The following is a 19206-nucleotide window of genomic DNA, read 5'->3' on the forward strand; positions in this document are numbered from 1 at the left end:
CCCTAGTTCACTGTTTTCTAATTGGTTTAGGGGCAGCCTTGATTTCCAACTAAAAGGTTTATTTTCAAGATCCTCATTGTAACGTATGTACTCTCAGAGATATTTTTAAGTAAATTAGCTGTCCATGTTATGTTCAGGAAGTTACTTAGCTCCTATGAACCTCAGTTTCCACATCTGTGAAAGAGTCAGACCAGTTTTCTATAGTACCTTAGCACAGAATCTTAGCACCTTAGTCTTACAGAATCTGATGATTCTTGAAAGCAAAGTCATTTGTAAATCATCAGAAAAGAAGAGAGGTAGCAACTTTTGATATATGGATACAAACTGGGGGCGCATGTGTTAGAAGCTGAATAAGCCCAAGCCTTCAATGACCTTTGTCTTCTCCAATACCTGTTACTGCCCATGTGTCCCATGAGGCATTTGTCACTTGCCTGACACATATTTACAAGTACATATATGTACATGCTTACACACAGTTTCTGGAAGGCAGAAACTGTCACTTACTGTTCTTCGAATTCTCAATGCCTGGTGTGTAAGATTATATAACAACCTTTTAAGGTTATTAAGTTCGACAACTTTAAGTGGAGTTAGATGACTCATTACTATTTTCTTAGTTAATGTGAGAACATATATGGTGAAATCATAAGGTATGTGGTACGGGTCGTTTCCCTACATCTAGCCCATGTTCCCATTGGTATGGGATACACCCTTTTTAAGTTTTCTTCCCATTGCAAGGAATAAGAATGTGGACAAGACACGGACCTAAATGCAACACTGAATCTGCAGAATCATTAAGCAGCTTAAAGGCTGCTCTTTTTTTCTAACAGAAGGAAATAAACATAGCTTTACTTTTGCAATATTCAGTTTGTTTAATGAAAATGCACATCATGTGAGCAAGTAAGAAGAATGTCAAGCCCAAGCACTTAGAAAGGTTGCATTGTGAGGGCTTCTCGAGTCAACCTCACCTTCTCATCCCCCTAAAGGAGTGGAGGAAGTGTGCAATGGGGAGAGTTCCTGCTTATATTTAGATAAGATTATATGCCTTAATTTCTCTGAACCTCAGAATCTTTATCCTAAAATGGGAAAAATAATGCCTTTTCAGGAAACTCCTGTGGGGATGAAATGGAATAGTGCAGAGGGTCTAACACTGTGCCTGGTCCATGATAGGTACTCAAAAAATGATCTGTGAATTTGCAAGAAAAATGGGCAAGACAATTGCATTACCTGTTCATGCCTCCCAGCCAGCCATTTTTGTCCTTAAAATACCTATCACAACTTACTTGTGACGTTTATTTTTAAAATACTTGTCACAGTACTTTTCTGCAAATCTCTCTAATGAAATGGAATTTATCCTTAATAAGTAAGAAGCCACCTTTATACAGATACACACATATTCACATACACCGCTGCTCCCCCAGTAAGTTAAAAATTTTTTATGCATATATATGGCCCATTGTTCTATTTACATAAACATATAGTCGTTTAGAATATGGCTTCTTTAAAAACAATGAATCCTGTGCTAGTTTAATTCTGTGTAGTTCCTATGTATATGAGAATACCACATAAATACTATTATGGTTACATTTTGTTAGAATAAGAGTTTCGCTCACCAGTGACTCATCCCTTGAATGTTTCATATTCTAAGCATTTTCTCCTACCCAATCCTCATGTCTCTTCCGTGCATTTGTCTTTATATTTGCATTGTCTGGTAATTTGGATATTTTTATTTGAGATTATTTGGCCTATGTCAGGTATTCTTCTCTGTGGTCCCCAGGGTCTTGTATCTTGTTTTGAACTTCTTCTCTTTCCTTGCTCTCTTTTTATCAGATGTCATCCATTGTGCCTCACTGTTTTACCCTAGGGTGTTTCAATTATGCATGGATGAGATCTGCCTCACAGTTGCACGTTTCCATTTTCAGTCTAAATAACGGCACACAGGAATTAAAATCTCTGCATTGAACTTGAGAGGCTCTCAACTGGTCCCAGGTTTCATTCAGGCTTACTCTCTGGTCCTCTGTCCCAGTAGCAGTTTTAGGGTTGTGCTTAAACCAGCTCTCCTCTGCCTTCACCCCACTGTTGCAATTGCCCAAGCATTTGCATCCATCTCTCTCTAGCCTTCACTCCAAAATTGCATCTAAGCCACTATTTATATGTTTGTATATTTGCAACAACTATGGTTGCTTTGAGTTTCCTTTTCAGATAAGAAACAGATACTTTAGCAGCAGGTTCTCTGCAGATCTTAAATCAATGAATCGTGTTTCAGCAGTACCAATAAATCACGATTTCTCTAGTAAGCTCCATGTTTTAAATCAGCCAGAATTTCTCAGGATTTCAAACTTAACATGCTTTGGAGGAGGCAAGAAATAAAGGAATGGAAACTATCATCTTAGTAGTCAAAGGTGTGTGTGCCTAATGCAGATGCAGAGAAGGGCAAACAGAAGATAATGGTTAGGGTTGGTTTCTTTTTGTGGATTATCAGCCTGGCCATGAATATAAGCTCTCAGCTGTCTGAGCTTGCTCTGGACATAGAACTTACTACATTTTATTAATTATTAGATTACACTCTTTCGATTATGTGTTCCCAGTACCCAGCACACTGCCTAGCCCATAAAAGAAACTTAGAGATGAATGAATGAGTGAATGGATGAGTCAATCACAAGGATGTTACAATGGTGACAACAAAAATATTATGTTATGCATTTTAATCGTATAGTGTAAATTAGTGAAGTAAGTCTGAGGTAGTCAGTATGAACAACACACCTATAAAATTGGTAGCTTTTTAAAAATTTCAGTAATTTTTAAAAAGTTTTTATTTAAATTCTAGCTAATTAACGTACAGTGTAATATTAGTTTCAGGGGTACAATATAGTGATTCAACACTTCATTCAACCCCCAATGCTCACCACAACAAATTGCACTTCTTTTTTTTTTTAATGTTATTTATTTTTGAGACAGAGGGAGACAAAGCGCGAGTGGGGGAAGGGCAGAGAGAGAGGGAGACATAGAATCTGAAACAGGCTCCAGGCTCTGAGCTGTCAGCACAGAGCCTGATGCAGGGCTCGAGCCCACGAACCATGAGATCATGACCTGAGCCGAAGTCAGACACTCAACTGACTGAGCCACTCAGGTGCCCCAACAAATTGCATTTCTTAATCTCCATCACCTATTTAACCTTCCCCCTACCCACCAACCATCAGTTTGTTCTCTATAGTTAAGAGTCTGTTTCTTGGTTTGCCTCTCTCTTCCCCACCCCATTTACTCATTTGTTTTGTTTCTTAAATTCCACATATGAGTGAAATCATATAATATTTGTCTTTCTCTGACTTCTTTTGCTTAGCATAATACTGTCTAGCTCCATCCATGTCCTTGCAAAAGGCAAGATTTTGTTCCTTTTTCCGGCTGAAAAATATTCCACTGTGTATATATCCCACCTCTTCTTTACCTTCATCATTCGAGGGACACTTGGGCTGTTTCCATAATTTGACTATTGTAGATAATGCTGCTGTAAACATCCGGGTGCATGTATCCCTTTGGATTAGTGTTTTTGTATTCTTTGGCTAGATACCTAGTAGTGCAATTGCTGGATCATAGGGTAGTTCTATTTTTAACTTTCTGAGGAACCTCCATACCCTTTTCTAATGTGACTGCACCAGTTTACATTCCCACCAGCAGCGCAAGAGTGTTTCCCTTTCTCCACATCCTCCCCAACACCTGTTGTTTCTTGTGTTGTTGGTTTTAGCCATTCTGACAGGTATGAGGTGGTATCTCATCATGGGGCCGATTTGTATTTCTCTGTTGATGAGTGATATTGAACATCTTTTTGTGTGTCTGTTAGCCATCTGTATGTCTTCTTTGGAAAAATGTCTGTTCATGTCTTATGCCCATTTCTTAACTGGATTATTTATTTGGGAGTATTGAGTTTGTGGTCCTAGCCGCAGCAATCAGACAACAAAAAGAAATAAAAAGTATCCTGATTGGAGAATTAAAACTTTCACTATTTGCAGATGACATGATACTTTCTATATAAAACCCAAAAGGCTCCACTGGAAAACTGCTAGAGCTGATAAACAAATTTAGTTGCAGGATACAAAATTAACAGACAGAAATCTATTTCAGTTCTACACACCAATAATGAAGCAGCAGAAAGAGAAATTAAGGAATCAATCCCATTCTTATTAAAACAATAAGACACCTAGGAATAAACCTAACCAAAGAGGGAAAAGACTCTGAAAACTATAAAACACTGATGAAAGAAATTGAAGATGACACAAAGAAATGGAAAGACATTCCATTTTCATGGATTGGAAGAACAAATATTGTTAACGTGTCTATATTACAGAAAGCAATCTACACATTTAATTCAATCTCCATCAAAATATCAGTAGCATTTTTCACAAAGTTAAAACAAACAGTCCTAAAATTTGTATGGAACCACGAATGACCCTGGATAGCCACAGCAACCTAGTAAAAGAAAAGAAAAGCTGGAGGCATCACAATTCCAGACTTAAAGTATATTACAAAGCTGTAGTGATCAAAATAATATGGTACTGGCACCAAAGTAGACACATAGATCAATAAAACAGAATAGAAAACCCAGAAAGTAACCCACAACTAGATGATCAATCTTCAACAAAGCAGGAAAGAATATTCAATGGAAAAAAAACAGTGTCTTCAACAAACGGTGTTGGGAAAACTGGACAGCAACATGCAAAAGAATGAAATTGAACCACTTTCTTACACCATAAACAAAAATAAATTTAAAATAGATTATAGACCTAAATGTGAGACTTGAAACAATAAAAATCCTAGAAGAGAACACAGGAAGTAACCCCTTTATCATTGGTCATAACAACTTGTTTCTAGAAATGTTTCCTCCAGCAAAAGAAGCAAAAGCACACATAAACTATTGGGACTTCATCAAAATAAAAATCTTCACGGTGAAGGAAACAATCAACAAAACTAAAAGACAACTTATGGAATGGGAAAATATATTTGAAAATGACATATCTGTTAAAGGATTAGTATCTAAAATATATAAAGACCGTATCAAACTCGATACTCCCAAATAAATAATCCAGTTAAGAAATGGGCATAAGACATGAACAGACATTTTTCCAAAGAAGACATACAGATGGCTAACAGACACACAAAAAGATGTTCAATATCACTCATCAACAGAGAAATACAAATCGGCCCCATGATGAGATACCACCTCATACCTGTCAGAATGGCTAAAACCAACAACACAAGAAACAACAGGTGTTGGGGAGGATGTGGAGAAAGGGAAACACTCTTGTGCTGCTGGTGGGAATGTAAACTGGTGCAGTCACATTAGAAAAGGGTATGGAGGTTCCTCAGAAAGTTAAAAATAGAACTACCCTATGATCCAGCAATTGCACTACTAGGTATCTAGCCAAAGAATACAAAAACACTAATCCAAAGGGATACATGCACCCGGATGTTTACAGCAGCATTATCTACAATAGTCAAATTATGGAAACAGCCCAAGTGTCCCTCGAATGATGAAGGTAAAGAAGAGGTGGGATATATACACAGTGGAATATTTTTCAGCCGGAAAAAGGAACAAAATCTTGCCTTTTGCAAGGACATGGATGGAGCTAGACAGTATTATGCTAAGCAAAAGAAGTCAGTGCAAGAAAGACAAATGCCTCTAAACCTACTTTGCTGAGGGTTTGATCATGAATAGATGTTGTACTTTGTCAAATGCATCTATTGAAATGATCATATGGTTCTTTTCCTTTCTTTTATTAATGTGGTGTATCAGGTTGATTGACTTGTCTACACTGAACCACTCTGCAACCCAGGAATAAATTTCTCTTGATCGTGGTGAATGATTTTTTAAATCATTTAAATTTTGTAAGTAGAACAATTTTAATATTAGGTGGTCTTTTTCTCCTCAGCGTTATTCTAATAGGCAATTCTTTGAATCCTATGCACAAAATAATTTTAAATATTCTGTGCTATCTTTATATAAGAAGGCTTCTTTATTACTAATACAATTGGAGCAACATGCATATTTAGAGAATGACAATATAAAGTAACTCCTTGTGAGAGTGAACAAAGTGGATTATGCCTGTACTTATCCAGACTAATGCCTCAGAGCCTTAGCAGGGTATTTTTCAGCCTAGTTAGTGGTTTAATTCTCCTCACTCTGCAGAGCCCTAGATGCTGGCCCTTGTGTAAAGAACCCTTACAGCCGATCTATAGTAGTGCATAGTCTAGGTTTTCCTAGCAGTCTCATTTAGATGAGAAGCAGCCACTGTGCCAGGGAAATGTGTGTGCCATTTCCTGAGTTGTTCCAGCTCCGTTTCATTGAAGGAGCACATCTTTAACTTTGTGGCAAGCACTTCAGTACTGCCATCTGGTCACAGAGATCAATGCCCTGAACCATAGAGATGACAAACAATCATGCGTTCTCTGTTGCACAGAAATACACTCTTGCAGCATCAGAGGAGTAACTAGAATTCGGAGGCTGTGGCAAGAAACAGAAGCAAGAAACTTGTATGTAGGCCAGCATTTCCGAAGGCATGTGGATTTTCTGACAGAAAATTTTGAAATATTTTTTAAAGACTGAGTAGATCCAACATAGAGCTTCAAACTTTTTACTGCAAAGTGAGACCATTAAAAATACATACACATATACTATTATTAACTGTCACCATTATAAAAGAAAGGACAGTTAATTGAAAAAAAAGGCGGGGGGATGCCTGGGTGGCTCAGTCAGTTAACGGTCTGACTTCAGCTCAGGTCATGATCTCATGGATCTCTTAAGAGTTCCAGCCCCATGTCAGGCTCTGTGCTGATGGCTCAGAGGCCTAGAGCCTGGTTTGGATTCTGTTTCTCCCTCTCTCTGCTTCCCTCTCTCTCTCTCAAGAATAAATGAACATTAAAAAAAAAAAGAATAAATGAACATTTAAAAATAATTTTAAAAGGGAAAGACATAATTTCAGCATTTTTTGAGCGGAAGTATCCTTATTTTTCTTTTTCACAAGGTTTGGCCTTCGTGGTTGGTGGCTCGGCCTTGACAACTACTCTGGAAGCTTCCTGCCTTGTCCCTTTAGGAACAATCTGTCAGGCCCTGTATTAAAGTTCTGGCAGCTCAGTCCTGGTCAGGCACATCGGAGATATTCAGATTTTTACTGCTTCTTTACGTAACCAAATAAAAGTCTGTGTCTGTACTTGAAGTGAACTTTTAAAGCCTATTTAACCAATATCAGAGTTACCCCCTTGTTCTGTGGATTTCTTTCACACCAAGGAAATCCCTAGGAAATAGAAATATGTAAGAAGACCAATGGAAGACTGAGTTCTGCTTTCACTGCCAGCTAAATCTTTTCTCTTATGAGGATTCATTATCATTCAATCCGGTCAATGATTTCTCTTGAGTATACAGTTTCAAGTATAATAAACAAAAGTGTTCATCTGTGATGTGATCAGCAGAGCTTCTAATGGGACATAGATAAGAAGCAAAGTAAATACAAATCAACAAACATGACTTTAGGAAAAAACAGCACTGTCTCTCTAGGGAACTTTAGGGGAAAAAAAAAAAAACAACCAGAAAACAATCATCCTGCTCAAACAAAGACTGGGTGTAAGAGACATGATTATTAGTTAAACCATCTTAATGAAATGTACAGACCTGTGTGCTCTTAGATAGATAATTCATGTGCAATTTTATTATCTCGCAAGGTTTAATTAAATATTTGCCTTTTGGCTAATCAACAGCAATTAATAAGAGATGCTTATATTCACACAACTTATAAGAAATGTGGACATGGCCTCCATTGGAATTTTAGTGGTCGTCTTAATGAAAGCAAGAGTAAGCAATAACATGACAGCATATATACCAGGCCAGAGCTGAAAACCTGTGTTAGTCAGTGTTCTCTAGAGAAATAGAACCCCTAGGGTGTGTGTGTGTGTGTGTGTGTGTGTGTGTGTATGTATGTATATAGAGAGAAACAGAGAGAGAAAGAGGGAGAGACACAAGGACAGAGATAGATTTATTTTAAGGAGATTTCTTGGCTCCTACAATTGTGGGGGATTCCACAGGGCAGGCCAGAAGGCTGGAGAGCCAGGGAAGAGTTGATGGTGCAGCTCAAGTCCTAAGGCAGACCAGAGGCAGAATTCCTTCTTCCTCCAGGGACTTCAGTCTTCTCACATATGTTCTTTACTCAAAGATTACCGATTTAAACATTAATCTCACCTAAAAAAAATACCTTCACAGCAATACCTAGACTGGTGTCTGACCAAATATGGGGGCACTGTGGCCTAATCAGGTTGATACATAAAATTAATTATCACAACCCTAGAAAGAAAAAAAAAATACGTGAGAATATTTATTTTAAACTAGAAGAATGGAAGTGAAAAGATAAATATAATAAATACTTGATAGGTAAGGTTATCTTTTAAGTACCACACTTCTCAGCATGGAACTAGAAGAAGGAATTTGGATTAAAAGGGCAAAGGTAATAATGGATAACTGATCTGCAAGCATCTCTGTTCTAAGACTGTCATGTTGTGTTTTATGTTTGATATGCACTCAAGGTGTCTAAAATATGCACATGCAGTACACTTTAGGTGCCCCCCAGAAAAGCACAAAATGGCAAGGTAAAGGTGGGATACTTATGAAAAACATAAAGATCCAAGAGTGTCATTTATTTCATAACTTGTCATAAAATAAATGACTTTTTGATCCTCACCATGGTACCACCATTTCATGGCAGCAAGATACTATTTTTTACAGTGTTAGTCTTAAAAACAAACAAACAAATATAATCTCTTCTGAGACTGGGCAACCAAACTTCGAGTAAAATGCAGTGGCTGCATGATCTCACCTCTAAAAGAGGAAATAATAATGGCAGCTCTCTCATTAAGTTGTTGAAGATATCTTATGATATATGACATGAAAAAGTGCTCAGGGCGGTGCCTGGTTCACAGTGAGCATCCATTCCATGTTTATTCCTACTGAGGTGATGAGGGACTTTTTAAAACCCTTGCTGTTGATCTCACTCAGCCTCTTTACTCCTAATGTCTGAACTAAGTTACTAATCTTGCACCTTCCATACACTGTACACTTGTTAAGTGATCAAACCTCGCTTCTCCTTTAGAGAGAAAAAAAATAAAGAAAAGTAATTTCCCAGGTTCAGGCACTACCAAAAGAGAAAGGAATTATAAAGAAGTCATCCTCCCTTCAGGGATTACAGCCCTGTTTAGGGCCCACAGAAGGCAAGTGGAAATGGGCTGAATTTCAGCCTCCACTTTGCACCTCCTCCCCTTGGGAGCCTGAAATACACAGTGGTGTCTTTGACCTCGTGTTCCCGAGGGGGTCTGAATAAGGGGTATTTAACTTTACCATATCTTCAAGGCAAATAAAATCTGGTATCTTTCTTTTTGCTAATGGAGTTGATACCAACTTATACAACACCATCCTAATAAACTGACACATAGAGGATTTCAACAAAGAGAACTTAAATTCATGCAGCGACACCCAAAAAATGGATAGTTTGAGGGGAATAATTGACTTTCTACTCTTATATTCTGCCCATCCTTCCTAGAATCTGCACCCAAAACAGTCAGGAAGGACACACTCAAAGATACAGGAGATGATCCACCAGAAGATTCACCTTTGTAGGAAGGTAGGGTGATTTTTTAGATATTCTGCCTTTAGGCCAGACCCCTACGGGGGTGTCTTCCTCTTCCTTAGCTCCCTCTGTTCATTGCTCTCAAATTTAGAAAATTTCTCCTACTCACTACTAACAAGGGAAATAAGGTGGGAGAAAATGACATAACTATGGGTAGAGCGTGGGTCAAGGGAAGAGTCACCTGGAAGGATGAGAAAAAATGGTTTTAGAGACCAAAGGACTAGGATCATCTGGGATTGGGAAGCTGAGATAAAACAGAATCCAGGAGGATGGACTCACTGGCTACAGAGGCTTTCTAGCACACCATAAATGAGGCTGTGAGCCCAGGAAAGGTGGTGGAGGTGAGCTTAGCCACCTCAGGAAAACTCTCTCCAGGACTTTGACCCTTTGACATTTGTATAGTTTGGTGTGGGTTGAATGACAACTCTTCAGAAAGAAACTGCCTGATTACTCCTCAGGAGCATGCTGTATGTGTGCACGTGCTCAGAAGTGCAAAGGAATACTCTCTTCCTCTACTCCATCTAAAGATCTTCTGTTTCCTTCCTGTCCTTGTCCAGTGCAGAAGATGGGAAGGCAAGCAAATGATGCTCAGGAACGTCTCACCAATAGTCCATTTATATTTTCAGTTACAATTATACCTTTAGTGATAGGAGGAATAGTGCCTCAGTTTCGTATAATAAGCTTCAATGGATTCTGGGAGAAACTGGCAAGTCATTATATTCCAGAGAAATTGTTCTGCCAGGTCCAGATTCACTTGGGTTCTTTGATATTTTAGAATGCAGTGAGGGCTTTTAATCTATACCAAATAAATATGTTACTATTAATCCTCAGCTACGTTGGGGGTGACTAATCACTTTGTGGATTTTCTATATCCTTTTCTTTTTCTCCTTTCTTACTTTTGGCCCTTTCATTGCTCATTTGCAACTCCATAAGAAATCAAAGAGGAAATAAAAGGAGATGAAACTTAAATCATTTGGGTTCTGTTATTTCTCTGTGATTTACTCTGATTTTGCCAGAGGAAAGTTGGACATTTTAGCTGAAAAGGAAGTTGAGGGCTTACTTGTAAATTTCAGTAATCCATCTTGTCTCTGAAGGAGAGATGACACTGTGCCTTTATTGTAGTGTGTTGGAGAAAGGCCTGACTTTTTTAGAGTTGGTTGACCTGTGTTATTCTGCCTTCACTTTTGGCCGGATGATCATTTCATCTCTTTGGACCTCAATCCTTCGATTGTAATTCGGACTGGATGATTTCCCATTTGCCTAGAAAACTTCCAGTGAGCCACTGGCAGTTGTGGAAATTCATTAGCAACTAAGAATTCTTACCCATCTAACCTCCTTGTGACCATTAGTCATCATTTTATGAGAAAGTTGACCGGAAGTTCAGTGAAATTTGGGGTCATAAAACAGAATCAGAAACCTGGCCTTGCTGTCATTAATCCTTTGCTCCTTCATGCGATCTGACCTCCCTATAGACCACTAGCCAGTTACCACTGCCATCCTTCACTCTCCTTGTTTTCAGGGACTAATCAGAAGAGGCCTTCTCTTCCAAGTTCACTGCTGAGTATGTGAACTTTACTGTAAATAACTCCCTCATCCCACAGTTCAGAGCCCTAGTTCTCCAATCCACCTCCTTAGCATCTGTAGACTTCAGAATATGCAAGTGATAACTCTTATTCTTTTTTTTTTTAACGTTTTTATTTATTTATTTATTTATTTATTTATTTATTTATTTATTTTTGAGACAGAGAGAGACAGAGCATGAACGGGGGAGGGGCAGAGAGAGAGGGAGACACAGAATCGGAAGCAGGCTCCAGGCTCTGAGCCATCAGCCCAGAGCCCGATGCGGGGCTCGAACTCACGGACCGTGAGATCGTGACCTGAGCTGAAGTCGGACGCTTAACCGACTGAGCCACCCAGGCGCCCCGATAACTCTTATTCTAATAGAACTCAAACACGCTATTTCTACCTCTTTTAACACTTTATTGTTTTCTTCCAGATAGTCCGGTTGTTATATGAAGTCCTCAGCCAGAGAGTGCAATTTTGATCTGTTTTCTTGTTTTCTTGATATTAACAAGGCAGCTAGCTATCTCTGAATTTTTTGGTACTCACTTTGACTGTATCCTAATCTCATTAATGCTATGATGTATACTTCTTCATATGGAACCAGAATTCATAACCAACTCTATGAATGAATTGATAATACGAGGAAACTTTCAGAGTAAAGTGCTTAATGTTTACATTAACATACACTTACATTTACATACTCTTAAATGCCAGTGTTCACTTGGTATATAGTACAAACTAGAATGCTTTTGTTGAAATGTAGAGCATATGCAATATAGCTTAATTTCTCCCATAGAAAAGTATGTGTGGTGAATCAGGGCACAGTCAGTTAAGCATTAGACTCTTGATTTTGGCTCAGGTCATGATCTTATGGTTGTGAGATCAAGCCCCATGTGCTAAGGCTCTGTGCTAAGCATGGAGCCTGCTTAAGATTCTGTATCTCCCTCTCTCTGCCCCTTCCCACTTTCTCTCTCTCTCTCTCTCTCTCAAAAAACAAAGAAAAGTATGTATGATGGATAATTATTTTTATTCCCCACCAATTTTTTACCACTTTAAAAATTTTTGTTGTATCCTTCTCAAATTTTTTTCACTTCCTCTATTTTATGGTTATGGTTATGCCTGTGCTATTGCTGATGATAACTAGCAATGGCTTCCTTCTGGTTCTCCAAAAGTAAACTTTTCTTGTCATGGATCAGACTAGATTCCTTTTCCTTTCCACTTTTTCTATTCTGTTTCATTCTCTCTCGCGCTCTCTTTTTTGTACAAACCCTTTGTTTTCATTCTCTCTCTGAAAACTATATTGAAGTTTCTAAACCTTTCAGACTCATACTGCATACCTGTGTCTTGAGAAATAGTTAGATGCAATGAAGGAAGTTTGATATCTTTGTAATGATAATTTAATAGCTGTACTACTTGATGTTAGAAAATTCCTCAAAGTAAAACAGTCCGAATGAGATTACAATGTGTGCAGTCATTAAGAATATCTGATAGGCATCGTATGAATCATGTATTAAAATGTGTTCTGACTTAAATTTAAAGCATTAGCTTAAACAATTCTCTATAGAATAAATAGTATCTTGACCTAGATTTTGATTATTATCTTTCATTCAGTCTTGAGGAAGACCTTCAAACTCACTTGCCTGAGGCACTTGCAAGCTCCAGGATTTTTTGGCTCATGAAAGAAAGATAAGTCACTCTTGAGAAGTGAGAAATCCTACAGTAAAAACCTAGTGGGGGATTATCTCTGTTTCCTTTAACCAAATCACACCTTTGTATAACCTTAGTTTATTATTATCAGTTTATGTGACTCTGTAACCATAATCCATTGCTGTCATGGGTTAACATCACTACAACTAGTGTAAGAGAGGGTATAGTTTAAATGTATCCTGTTAGGTAATTTTATTTTGAAAGCAATCATTTTTAACTACTAAATTAATATTGCTATTTAAACAAACATGACTAATTGCTGGAAGGCTAGAAGCAAAGAGACCACATAAAACCAGTAAAGAGTGAAGGTAGATGAGCAGAGTCAGTTCACTGGGACTGAATCAATGGCTCAAATAGAAACAGGGTAGGGGTGAGAGGGAAATGTGAAATCTCACCCCAGGTAGGAGCTCCCCACAAAGAAGGCTGCAGTAGAACTTTAGCCAACCTTGGTTTTACTTTATCATGTTACTCCCATTCTCAAAATTCCAAGTAAATACTAAGTGCACATTAAATATGTATTTTATGAACGTTGTGGAACATAGTGATAATAGCCTACTGGTATAAATGTTGACAAAGCACAGTTCTCTATTCAGTGTCAACAGAAAGTTTATGTATTTATTTAATTCCTTTCTTATTACATAGCCTGCTAACACTTCCTTCTTTGATGATTTTCGTCCCATTCTTGATTTTAATTGCAATCAGTATTTCATTTTCTTCCAAATATATATCACTAATACTGAGTTCCAGACCTGTTTGTTCAATAGCATCCCTGACCTCTTCCTCTAGAATATCTCATGGACCTCTTTTTAAAAATATTTATTTATTTTTTGGAGAGTGCTAGTGGGGGAGAAGCAGGGGGAGGGGGACAGATGATCCGAAGTGGGTTCTGTACTGACAGGCTGACAGCAGTGAGCCTGATGTGAGGCTCAAACTCACGAACCATGAGATCATGACCTGAGCCAACCAACTGAGTCACTCAGGTGCCCCTCTCATAGACCTCTTAATTTAACATGTCAACGCTCTGGATTTTCTCTCTCTCTCTGTTCCAGCTTAGAAACCCAACTTACCCTCTTTCAGGTTTCTCCATTGTAGTAAAGAAATCACTGTCCTTCTAGTTGTTAAATCCAAATGTCTAGGATTTGGTAGCTGCACTGAAATTTTTCCTGGCTTTTTTTCACCATACTTCACTTCTACCCTAATCTGAGCCACCTCATTCTCTCACCTTGTCTAATGAATGCAGCTGCCTACTGAGAAGTCTTCCTGTCCACTCTGGGCCTCCTATAGCCCATCTTTCACAAGTAGCCAGGAAACGTTTAAACACATCATAAAAATCATGCCACTTTCTTGCTTAAATCTCTCCAATGATTTTGCAACATGCTTGTAATAAAATCTAATTTCCTTATCATGGCTAAAGGTTCTATGTAGTCACCCTTCTACATCACCTCATATGTACCCACTCTCCCCTTGGATTGTTACCCTCCAGCCAAATGTGTATTCTAACTGTCAGGCTATGTATTAGTTTTCTATGCTTTGTAACAAATCATTACAAACTTACAACCTAGGATAACACATCTATTATCTCATAGTTTCCATGGGTTGGGACTCTAAGACTGTGCTTAGCGTCCCATAGAATGAAATCAAGTGGCTGTCCAGGGCTGAATTCTCATCTGAAGGCTCAACTAAGGAGGTATCTGTTTTCTCACTAGTGTGTTTTTTTGGGGAGCATTTGGTTTCTTCGGGCTGTGACTTTTTCAAAACCAACAACAGAGAGAGAGAGAGGGACAGAGAGAGAGACTGGAGTGACTTGGATGACAAGATAAAATCTTATATTACAAAAAATAATCATGAAAGTGACCTCTCACACTTTTGCCATATTTTATTGGTTAGAAGTAAGTCACAGATAATACACACAAGAGAAAGGAATTATCCAAAGGTGTGAACACAAGAAAGAGGTAGTCACAGGGAGGCACCTGAGTTGCGTTGTCTGCCACACAGCCACATATCAACTCTGCTCCCACCTCTGGAGATTTGCCTGTTCTTTTCCATCTACCTATGATGCTCCCCACCCCACCCCAGCTCCCTGCCTGACTCTTCCACGATTTCAGCTCAAATGACACTTTTACATGGAGGCCTTTTCTAAGAATCCACTCTAAACAAACATCCCCAACACACATACACACACACACACTCATGAATTATATTATCCTGTTTTATCTTACTTCATAACCCTAAAATCACCTTGTTTACTCATTTACTACTTGTGTCTCACTCCCCCTACAATAAAATGTCCAAATGACCACTGGAGTGGAGACTCATTTAACATATTTTCAGCGCTTAGAAGTGATATGCAAGAGCATAACTAATGCTGTTGGGTAAATTTAGAGTAATATAAGAATAAAAAGTGGATAGTTCATAATTGGGATAAAGAACTGAAAGAATTATAAGATTCCCACTTGAAAATTAAAAAAAAAAGTCAAAACTCTGTTCTAATATTAGTCTGCTAAGGTGAATAGCCAAGTGTAAAATGTACTATTTAGAATTCCCAGCTCTGATTTAAACCTTATAATTATTTATTCCTTCTTGTTTTGAAAGGATTATGAAGGAAAATGATAGTACTTATAAAATGTTTTGTTTCTACAGTGATAATTTTAGTCCTAAATTTATAATACTTCTTTGTATGAAGATTGGAGTATAAGTTTACAGTAGTAAATTTCATCCTAATTTGGACTCCTGTGTCTTTCCAGGTTGGAAACATAGACCAATTGAATAGCTATAATACTCATTGGGGCAAGAAAAAGATATTGAAGCCAGCGTCTTTGTAGAGTTTCATAAGGCAGTCTGGTGGAAGCACTACCTCAGTGTCTAGTTTACAGCTTGACAGATTCAAAAAACAAATGCTTACCAGTTTGCCAAGAAATAATCAGGATGTAGAAGTTGATTTGCATAAACCAAAAATCTTAAAAGACTAGTTTATGCATCAGTTTGCCAGTTTATGCTCGAATCTATATTTGACAAAGCAACAGATCCTGACTGTTAACTTAAGACATAACTTCCCATTTCGCTGTAGATAATAAATGTCGATCAGAAAGTCTATTCCTGAGCACAGAATAAGAAAAGAATCAGATGTCCTTAAAAGATGGGTCTGTCAGGCTTTGACCACCTATATTGCATTACTCTAGGGAAGTCTCTGGCTAGATAACTGAAACTGGCCATTGAAGTCAACCCACCTTCTCTGGAGACTGCTTTGGATACTTGGCAAATTATTCCTCATGCACACCCTTCTGCTGTTTTTATCAGTCATGACATTCTCTCTTCTGGGAAACTTATATTTTGGTGGAATTGGTTATAAGCACAACTTTCAGAAAACACAAGTAGGTCTTTACAGCCACAAGTTCTCAGAGGCAACACTCATAAGCCATTTTGCACAATGGGCTACTTTTACGGATGCTTAGTCTGTTTATGAGTGTTGATTTTTACAGCTCAGAGTTTCACTTGACAACCTCCTCCTGTCACTGTTTTCAAACCTTTTGATTCATCCTCCTTGGTACCTGTAGCCTGCTATGAACTGACTGTATACATTGCTCTTTACTTTATTAACTAATCATCTGCTTGGATAGTTTTGGTTACACCAGCAGGAGAAAAAATGAAAAATATTTTTATTATGAATTTCATCCATATTTATAATAATGAGCTATTGGAAAACATCTGCAATTTTCTATCATGATTTTCAGCTTTTTGTCTCTGGAACAAAAGGTAATGAAGGGTAAAATGGAAATGCTGAAATAAACAATTTGGGTATCAAGTTTTTAAAAAATACTTTACTCTTCCTTCTATGTGTTGTTGGAGCAATGAAACATGACACTGATGTTCTCTTCCAGCATTTATGTGTTTAATGACTTTCAGGATGAGCTCTATCTACTGAGAATGCTTGCAATGGTCGTTCATTTGATCATCAACAGCACTCCTGTCTCCATCTCATCTTTCAATCTGAATGTTTAAAAAAAGGAGAAATGATTTGGAGAATTTTCAAAGCTTATGTATTTCAAGTGAGACACCCATTTTTTTCTGTTAGGAAACCAGCAAGATTCATCAACCCAGCAAGATTCTGCTTTTATAAAATATGCCTCCTACCTATGAATTTCATACAGAATTAAGTGCATAAAGTAAGTAAATTGTATTTGTGGTAAGCTTTTATTCAGTTAAAACAGCCTCATCAAATATCCTTCTGCACCTTTAAAGGTTTCTTCTTTTCACAAAGACAGCTGCCATTTCAAAAACAATTCTGGAATCAGAAGAGAGGAAAATGTGGGGCTGCAAAAAATATGGGAAAATCACTTACTGGAGTGCCCATGAAGTCTGGAGTCAGGAATTCTGGAGTCATTATCTTTTTCCAATTCAATGAGCTTTCTCTAATTGTTCCTTTGTTAATCACCCAAGTTAAGACATGGAATTCTAGATGAACTATAAAGTGTTACATTATTCCAGTTGTATGGATTGATAGAGGACCAACCTGAGCCCTGAGAAAGTATACCAGGAGTTTGAGATGGAAGGAAGTGGAAGGAGCGGTAATTCCATTGGTGGGACCCAGGCTGAAGAGGATGCCAGGACAATTCTGTTCTTTCTGGGGAGAGGAAGTTAGTAAAAGATACACTTATATAGGGCAAGTGCTAAGATATGAGGGGTACATTGATGAAGTGAAAGGTGCAGGATAGTTAATGTGGATGATATTAGAAGAAGTTTTAATAGTATAGCTTGCTAATCAACATGAATGCTATTGTCAGTAGGTGGTAGTCTGTCAGATTATATGGAGACTATATAATGACATGATTTGGAAGAGTCTCGAGGAGGCCACTCACCTTCAAAGGGACCATTCCCATCTGTGAGATGTAGCTAAAGTCAGTAGGAGGTGATGATTAGGAGCAAGGACTTTGGAGTCACAAAGTCTAAATAAATACCAGGTCTGCTGCTTATTAGCTGGGAAAACTGAAGCAATATGGAAGAACTGAATACATGGTGCACATCTGTGTGTAGCTTCACAAAGCTCTAGAGGCAGAGCTAATCCTAACCAGGCCTGAAACAAATTATTCAAACAGTAGGGTCAGTATCTAGCAGGTTGGGGCTGATCTTGAAGGCACATAAAGGCAACACAGGCTACTTTGGGCAGTAAGAGCCAAAAGGCTCTCAAATTACCTATTCACAAAACAGAGTATTAATCATATTCTCAATGGCAAAAAGCCCTCAATTACAAAAATTAGCTCTGTCTATTACAGTCAGACAAAATTTTGTTAAAATCATATTTGATCTTTTACAGAATATTCACAGAGTGGAGACCAAACATGAATCCTTGAACAATACTCCAAATCCTGCCTCGTAACTAGTGCCAGGGAGACTCTGTGGGCACAGATGCCCCACCTTGGACTTATAAATCTATCAGTGTTGGCCCTGGGCTCTAGACAGTGCTGCCTCTGAAAACAACATAATCACTATCACTACTCTCAGCCTTGCCATTATCTGCATGATCGTTATGTGTTTGCATGAGTCACTTGTGGTTCAAAGTCTGAAGCAGATGTCTCTAATTGGCTGACACTGGCAGTGTATCAGTATGCTCATTGCAAAGGAGTCTCAGAAAGTAATGTCTTGGCATACTGAGCTTCTGTACCCGGAAGTGAACTTCTTATAGCTTACAAGGTTTCCTAAAATATGAGTAGAAGGTTCAGAAGCAGAATGACTAAAACAGAATGACAAATTCCCATTATGACCTACCATTCGGGCTGCCCACTGTCAACGTACACCAGTATTCCTATACTTACACATATTTTAAAAAGAAAAGTTACTACCCTCCGTAATACAGTTCTCATTTGTACAACGAAAGTAATGGTCATTCCATACCCAAAAGGAGTCAACCAAAAATATTGCGTGTTACAGATCCAAGATTGTTCAGTAATATCCATCATGCTCAAGTTCTGGTATGATTTCATGTCAATATTTTAGGTAGATGAAAGTTTGTTTATTTCTACAACTTGTCATGCACGATTATATAAAAGTATATACAATTTTCCTCTCCACTGTACATTTTCTTTTTATTTTATCTTTTATTTTTTTCGATTTAATCAGTTTATGTCTTGGAATAACTTAAAAATGCATTCCAAGTGGATACAAGTCCTTGGTGTTTCCAAATATTTGAGATTGTTGGGTCTTCTAATAACTTTAACTATTAGACACAGAGGTTCTGGAAGGCAATCCTCGCCAAGGCTCCCCTTGGTTTCATCCTTATTTC

At 38.0% G+C, this 19206-nt stretch overlaps 1 protein-coding gene across 5 annotated transcripts in view; it reads left to right on the forward strand.

Moving 5' to 3' along the window:
• TTC29 (tetratricopeptide repeat domain 29) overlaps positions 1-19206 on the forward strand; it is a 674033-nt gene that overhangs the window by 392722 nt on the left and 262105 nt on the right. For 4 of the 5 annotated variants that reach the window (XM_053901209.1, XM_053901212.1, XM_053901211.1 and 1 more), the window contains exon 4: positions 17002-17092. The exons of the other annotated variant lie outside the window; for it this stretch is intronic. The gene's annotated coding sequence lies outside the window, so the exon portion shown is untranslated. The remainder of the gene's footprint in view (positions 1-17001; positions 17093-19206) is intronic. 5 annotated transcript variants of the gene reach the window in all.

The sequence above is a fragment of the Panthera pardus genome, unplaced genomic scaffold (assembly GCF_024362965.1).
Source record: "Panthera pardus isolate Hobbes unplaced genomic scaffold, ASM2436296v1 HiC_scaffold_13, whole genome shotgun sequence".
NCBI lineage: Eukaryota > Metazoa > Chordata > Mammalia > Carnivora > Felidae > Panthera > Panthera pardus.